At 35.9% G+C, this 8014-nt stretch overlaps 1 pseudogene; it reads left to right on the forward strand.

Moving 5' to 3' along the window:
- The first annotated feature begins 3595 nt into the window (after nt 1–3595).
- Nucleotides 3596–8014, forward strand: part of LOC105032909 (phenylacetaldehyde reductase-like) — a 24048-nt pseudogene continuing 19629 nt past the window's right edge.

An 8014-nucleotide genomic window follows, 5' to 3' on the forward strand; every position in this document is an offset into this window, starting at 1 on the left:
TTAAATTGAAATTTCATACACATCATGTAGTCTCCAAGAGACATAATAAGATCCATTATTTAGATCTAAGGATGAAGATTAAAGCTTCCAGTATGATGAATATCCTATAATCTTAAAATCAATTTCATCAATAAGACATAGGTTTCTTTACAATATCTTCAAATATGTATTCATCATAATATGCCACTTTATATATAATCCACGTACCAAATTCAATTTCGATAAATATTCCAATCAAGCATCATAAAAGATTTTTCTTAGCCCATTCTGGAATAATATTTTATTATCAAATCTTTATCTTGCCAATAATAGTCAATCTCTCAACTAGAAGTAATATCATAATATTATTCTCACATCGAATTTGAACTTATGATTCACTTGAATAACCAATGATCAAATTAATAACCATAATGCACAATACAATTTTATATCAATCCTTTTGTGATTACTTTCGATCAAGATCTAACTAATCATATCATGATCAATAGATTATCCATCACATTTCAAACTCCATATGTCATAATCTCTTACGATCCTTTTATATATAATCTCAATATTTAATTAAAAATTTTAAATATTTCTCCCACTACAATCATCAAAGATCTACACTATAATGTCCCTGGTGTCTATCCACTTATATCCATTCTATATCTAATTCTATATTTCATAATTCATCCACTTATGCTCTGACACCACTTTAATTGTCACGCTCCCGACCCGAGATTTTGAATCGAGGGTCATGGCAACCGCCGCATACTCATAGAAAACTCTTCCCATAAGCATGCAAGGCATCTTATCATACTATCCTAAAACAACAGCGGAATAATTAGTCAACAATTAAAATCTAAAATATAATGACCTAAATTTTTTTTTCTTTAATATCTCAATAAATTCAATAACAATTTAAAGGCTTTGCATCAAATTCAATAAGCCTTTCAACCTAAAATAAAAGTACGAAGATTCTGCTTCTGATCACTCTTCTATTCATATCTTGTATCATCTTAATTCCTCAACATCTGTAAAAACAGTAAAATAAGAGGTAATGAGCTAGACAGCCCAGTAAGCAACGATCACTTCTCAACAGATTTCATCAGGCATATAAGTAAATAATCATTTATAGAAAATAAGCATATAGAGTTCATCAATTCGAAATCAATTTCAATTATGCAATATAATTCATACCAAATTCATTTCCTTTTCGAAATTTCAAGTTTCTTTCAATATTTCAATTTCTTTTGTTCTTCAATTTCTTTTCGTCAACCATGAGCTATGACCACATTTTTCCTGTGCAGGGTCATAATACCGCGTATCTGCTTGCGGTAGGCTGGAATCATCTGGCAGCCATGTCCTTTGGAACCGCTGGTCTCTCTGGTGGTTTGTCAGTGGTCTCTCTGGCGACATGTCGCTAGTCTCGCTGGCGACATAAACCCTCAGGACAATCAATTGCTAACGTATATGCCCCCATTGGCAGGATCCTTTACATAGTCAGGTTGTCAATTTTTATTGTTTCTTATATCATAATTCTTCATAAATCATGTTTCATATTCTAATTTCGATAATAAAACATATAATCATGTAGTATCGAAATCAATCAATATAATGCATCATGAAATCAATATGTTCAATCATGCTTCATCATAACATTTCAAATAAGATATTTTCATAACAAAATACCATTCATCCAATTCATGCATCATTTCACAAATCATGTCAGAATAATACATTATAATTTGCCGATAAATCTAGAAAAAGTGAAACATTACTTACCTCAAACGCATTCCAATAAATCCACATAATTCTATAATTTTTTTTTCAAAATTCTGTTCGTAGATCATATCGTGATATCCCATGATCAAACATCCACAATCCTATACAGAATCAATTTCAATAATTAGAAAGAATACGAATACCATATTTCAACGGTTTAGATTGGTCCGATCATCTAAGTTCATCTAATCAAAATCTAATTAGGACCTAAACGATCCAAAGTTTGACTATCAGATCAAATCGGATTCGAAGTGATAGGACCGAGGTTTCTTCATCGATTTCATAAAATCAAGTAGAGAGAGACAATTAGAGGAGAGAGAAATCAATGAGGTACAATTTGAATTGATCAGATGACACAATCCAACATTATGATTGATCCAATATCTCGATTGGTGAAATCAACATGATCAAATCAAGTCATGGCTAGATCAAAATCATGGATAATCAAATTTAAAGATTCATGGTCTGATTAAGGTGGGTGCCAGTACGCTGTCTGACAATCATGGATCAGGATTCTTCATTAGAATCAGATCAAGACTATTGAAAGAATTTTCTCATTGATAAATCGATCAAGAGAGAGAAATCGATCGAGAGAGAGAAATGACTTTAGAGAGAGAAAATTCTAGAGAGAGAAAATTTATCTTGAACTCCTCAAACGATATGATTCAATAAAATCGATCGATCAGATCAAATCATGCTAAGATTATCATGTGGATAATTCAATAAGATCATGAGAAATAAAATCTAAAAATACTTGATCTGATCAAAGTGGATGTCGGTGTACCGTCCGACGATCACAGATTAAAAATCCATCACGAAGATTATTTAAATTCATCATCATTCTTCTCAAAATTCTAGAAATCTTAGGAGAGAGAAATAATCTAGAGAGAGGATTTTAGAGAGAGAAAGTAGAGAGAGAAAGTCCAATTTTAGAGAGAGAAAATACTAATTCAAGCTGAAGAGAGAGAGGGAAGAGAGAGAAACTCTCTTTCTCATATTTTATTATTTATATCATTATTTATTAATTTATTAATTTATTTTTTTTCCTTCTTCTTTTCTTTTCCTTTTTTTTTCTTTTCTTTTTCTTCATGGAAGAGAGAGGAGAGAAAATCCTATTTATTATATTATTATATTATTATTATTTTATTTTTTCTTCTTTCTCTTTTTTTTTTCCTTTTTTTTTCTTTTCTTTTTCTTCTTTTTCTTTTCTTTTCCTTCTTCTTCTTTTCTTTTTCTTTTCCTTCTTCTTCTTCTTCTTTTTCTTTTCTTCTTCCCGTGGGCTTGTTTTGGGCTGAAACAGGGGACCTTGAGGTCCCCTCATTGGGTGGCCGGCCGACGGCCCAGCCGGCGTGGGGCGACCATCGGCAGGAGAGGAGACGTTCCGACGGCAAGGGGCGGCCAAACCGGTGGTCGACGGTGACCACCGGCGATGGAAAAACGACAAAAAAAGAAGATTCTTCCGCAACAAAATCCGGCGACTTCAGTCACCGGCGAGCATGCACATCGGCACGGGAAGGAAGGGGGAGGAGAGAGGAAGGGGAGGAAGCTTACCTCCGACGCCGGCGAGGTTTTGCCGGCGAGAAATTGGATGGCACAAGGACGGGTCTCCGTGAGGAAATTTCCGACGATTACCGCCGTTTTGCCCCGAGATTTTTTGGTAGGAAGAAGGGAGAAGGGTCTCCCCTTTAAATAGAACCAAAGGAGAGGAGTTTGACTCCTCTCCGATGAGGTTTCCGACTCCGATTAGGAGCCGGTCGGGAGAAGAAGACTCCCTGTGGGAGTCTTCATCAATTTTTTTTTTGTTTGGGCTGCTGGGCTATCACAGTGCATGACCGGTGCGTCCGGCTACATTGCTTCCTGGCTTGTCAAGCTTCTCCTTCAGCGTGGATATACCGTTCGCGCATCCGTCCTGGATCTTGGTCCGTCTCTTTCTGTAATTTTGAGGACTAATAGTCATGATTTTATAGCAATTGATATCCCTCTTATCCTCTTTCCTCTTTAGGGGAAACAATTGCACACAAGGAGTGATGGAATGCTCCTATTAGTGTTTCTCGTTTCCCCTTTATGGTTATTATGGCATCATCGCTGGGGGATTCATGTCCCTGCCTGCTCATATTTGTGGAATGACCTTCAAGCCTCCTTGCTTGCTTAGATTCATTTGTAGCCCTTAAGCAATGATATTGTTGGATGGATCTTTTAAACTTGCATTTAAATCTCAAATTAGCAGGGTTGTATTTTTTTTTAAAGTTTTCTTGACTTTGAGTTAAGGCTGACAAAATATGATCCGATCTGTATTCGACGCGCTATAAACAGATTTGAGTTTAGGCTAAATAGGTTCGGATCATAAATAGATCGATTTGTTAAATATTTAGGTTGGATCTGAGTTTCAGATATCTGATCTGTTTAATCTATTTAATATTCAGATCGGATTGAGTCAGATAACCCCCTTAATCCGTTTAATCCATTTAAGACCTGTTTAAATCCTGCTTAACCTATTTCTAACCTGTTTAACCCGATTTGTTTAATCATTTCATCTGTTAAAAACTCATTTAATTTGTTTATCCCATTTAACCTATCTTGACACGTTTAATAAACGGGTTAAGTGGTTTGGGTCGGATTACTTATTTAATAAGCAGATCGGGTTCCGGTTTTAATTTTTGATCTGTTTAATAAACATGTTGGATTCGAATTGATGATTTTTTAACTCGACCCATATGGATCCGATCCATATCCGACCAGATCCAATTGCCACCCCCACTTTGAGTTGCATGACATTTTTTAAAATTTTATTATATTTTTTCCATCAATCATCATCGGACATGTCCTGCTTGCATTTATTGATTGTATTTTTGACTTTGGATTTTTGTTGATGTTGTCTTGCCTTGTTCTTGACATATTATATAATACAGGGATAGAAATAGAGTGGGAAGTCAGGGTTTTGAGGATGGGTTGGCTGGGTCTTGTGCAATTTGCAGTAGGTCCTATCAGAGCACGAAACAGGATTAAAGGGTTTATAAGGAGCTTTGGTGCCTTTCAATTTAAAATGGTTACAACTCTTTTAGAAATAGAGTCACGAACATGTAGAATGTGACAACTGTAGCTATCCCCTTGGTCATCACTTTATTATACAAGTTCTCACTTCTCTAAGGCATTCTATGTAAAACGATGATGCAATTTTATTTCAGTTTTTCCTCTCTACTTTCACCTTTCACTGTCCTCCATAAATTGGGTTAGAGGTCTCCTAATTTATTTCATCAATAAATCTCACTTCTTCTCACATTGAATCATATGGAGATTCACTTAGGTAAACAGCATCCACTCATCTTCTAATATTTAAGGAAGTACTGTCCATGAAATTGTCCATTATATATATATGGGAACTAGTATCCTATTTGCCAAGAAAAAGGAAAAGTTAATCCTGATCATTTTTGTATGGGACAAAATTTTGAAAAAAAAATTTGACAGGATAGTAAATTCTCTCTATTCAAATGTGTTTCATGGATTAAATTAAAAATGAGTGATTTAGTATGAACTATCTACGGTACAACTCTGAAGCCTACTTACAGCATTTGAATGATAATGGGCTTCTTACAAGTGAGATCCTCTATTTCAGTTGAGGTAGATTGAGGATGACGTTGATTTCGTTAAAATTATAGTAGGTTTAAAGAAGCACTCCTGCTTTTCACTTAAATGATAATACTTTGATATGTGATGTTTCTTTCGGTCATTCCAATAATTATGCCTGTATTTGTCTCACACATTGAAGATGAAATCCTAAGTTCTTCTATTCTTTGTTTACTGCTTGTTCAGTCATTTTTGTCTGAACAATCTCTTCCTATTATTCTTATTTTAATGGATCATGGAGAAAGGCAATATTCTGATCATCATCTAATCTTTTTGCAAAATTCTGTCACCACCACTTATCATAGGACATATGTAGACCTGAAATTTTGCTAAAAACTAATGTTGGTCTCTCATTTTATATTCTTTATGTCATGTTTATTAGCTGATCCGAAGAAAACCAAGCATTTGCGTGCCTTGGAAGGAGCCAATGAGAGGCTGCACTTGCTTAAAGCAAACTTATTGGAAGAGGGCTCTTTCGATTCAGAGGTTGAGGGGTGTGAGTGTGTTTTTCACACCGCATCTCCTTTCTATCTCAATGTCACAGATCCACAGGTTCATATTATTATCTCTGTTATAAAATAACATTGTTATTATTTTTTTCTATAGCTTTACATTGTTTCTATAATGTACCATTTCATTTTGCTCCTAACTTATCAGTGTTGCAGAACAAAAGTAGTATCATCATAATTTTGTCATTTTTTTGTGCAATCTTTGCCGGTGTTAAGCTACTATTGGAGTTAATGCATTCTTTGTACTAAGTGAGTATTGAGAAAGCAATCTAGTTAATACCAGTGTTTGAGACTTGGCTGGATTAGTGGGGTTGTTGCCTAGATATGGAGCCTAAAAGGGGGGGTGAATTGGATCTTTTTAAAATTTTTGTGATTAGTGCACTCAAAAAATATGCTATACTTGTCGAGTAAAGTGAATTGATTAGCTAAGAAAATGAAATCAATCGCAAAAGATAAGTAAGCAAGTATAAAGCACAATGAATGAACAAAGAGATGCAAACACAACAAATACAAGAGATTTATAGTGGTTCGGTGCCAACCTTGCACTTACATCAACTCCTCAAGTCTACTTGAAAATTCAATCTACTAAAAGGATTTCAAGATACAACACGTCGGATAACCCCGACTCTTGCTATCCAAGCAAGAACACTTATTTTTCGGATACAAGCCAACCCACAACACTCCGATTTCAGATTTGGATCAACCTATCAGAGTTTTGGAACCCTCCAAAACTCAAAACCCAAAATACAATAGCAAAAGAAGAGTGTATAGAAATTTCAGCACAACAGCCCCTTAAATGAGCACAATAAATGCAATAAAAATATAATACTCAAGGGAAAGAAGCCTTTGCTAAACACCCTCAAAGGATTAGCACACTTGAGTGCAGTTGGAGAGTGGTTGATAAGTTGATTGAATGCTTTTTTCCTTTCTTTTAGGAATTTTCTTAACTTTCACGGATGTAAGCTTTGAATGCTTGAAACTTAGTTGATTTTTTACCTCAAAAGAGTATTTATAACCTCTATTTGGACTTGAGAGTGTCTTAGTGTCGGTTAAGAGCCGTTGGAGAGTATTTAATGCGCATTAAATGCATCAAAAACGGACTAAAAACTAGCCGTTATGTATGTTCGCCAGAATGGGATGTCCCATGGGATGCCTCACTGGCAATGAGACGTCCCATGGGATGCCTCATTTGGCCAGATAGAAAACGGGCTCTCTATTTTGGTCTCAGGATCTCAGAGGTTGTCCCACTGCTTGCCACAAGCCAAAACAGTGCATGCCGGCTATCCAATGAAAGGGGATGACCAAGATAGGTCACCCTATTTTGTTCCAATCTAATTTTTCATACATTTAAGATCCGAAATTTACCAGAACACTACCAAATGCTCTTAAATGAATTTGAATCACTTTGACACTTCCAAAAGGCTTCAAAAACTTCTCCAACTTGCAGAAACTTCAACTTTGACATACTTGATGGAGCTTTTCAAACTCAATATTTTGGACTACCTGAAACATCACTAAAATATTCTCCAAAGATAAGAAACTCATTAGTAGTCTCCTCAAATGGTTTGTGATTATCAAAATCAATTTTTGGAGCAACAGGGGTCTAGCTGTTTGATTGGCCACCTGCTAGCTATGGTGGGCTGGTTGAGTTAAAACCTGTATCTAGTTGAAATCCATTTGGACCTATGAACTAAGCAGCTCAACTGTTTGAACCACCAAGTCAGCAACTTAATTTGACTCGGACTGGATTAGACCGTTTACCCTGAAACTCAATCAACTGACCTCTCTCTTCTTCTTAGTTGAGGCAATGAAAGCAAAAGATCACCAACAGTTCTACAGATCTGATGATCCTCTTCGTTATTCTTTTGTTCTTTGATTGAAGTTGTTGCACTATAGAAATTGAGGTGGTGGGAATAAGTGCTGGTTGAGGTAGTAGGACTGAAGGTATGGAGGCGAGGTCAAAAGTGAGTTGAGGTGGCAGTTTTAGAGGGGAGTTGAGGAGGTCATGGCAAAGGGGTTGAAGTGGAAACATTGGAGTTCTACGGAGGGGACCAACAAGTTGTTGTAGCAATGATTCAGGGGGAGATCCAGTTGGCATCAAATGGTGATAAGAC

Source organism: Elaeis guineensis, chromosome 5, assembly GCF_000442705.2.
Source record: "Elaeis guineensis isolate ETL-2024a chromosome 5, EG11, whole genome shotgun sequence".
NCBI lineage: Eukaryota > Viridiplantae > Streptophyta > Magnoliopsida > Arecales > Arecaceae > Elaeis > Elaeis guineensis.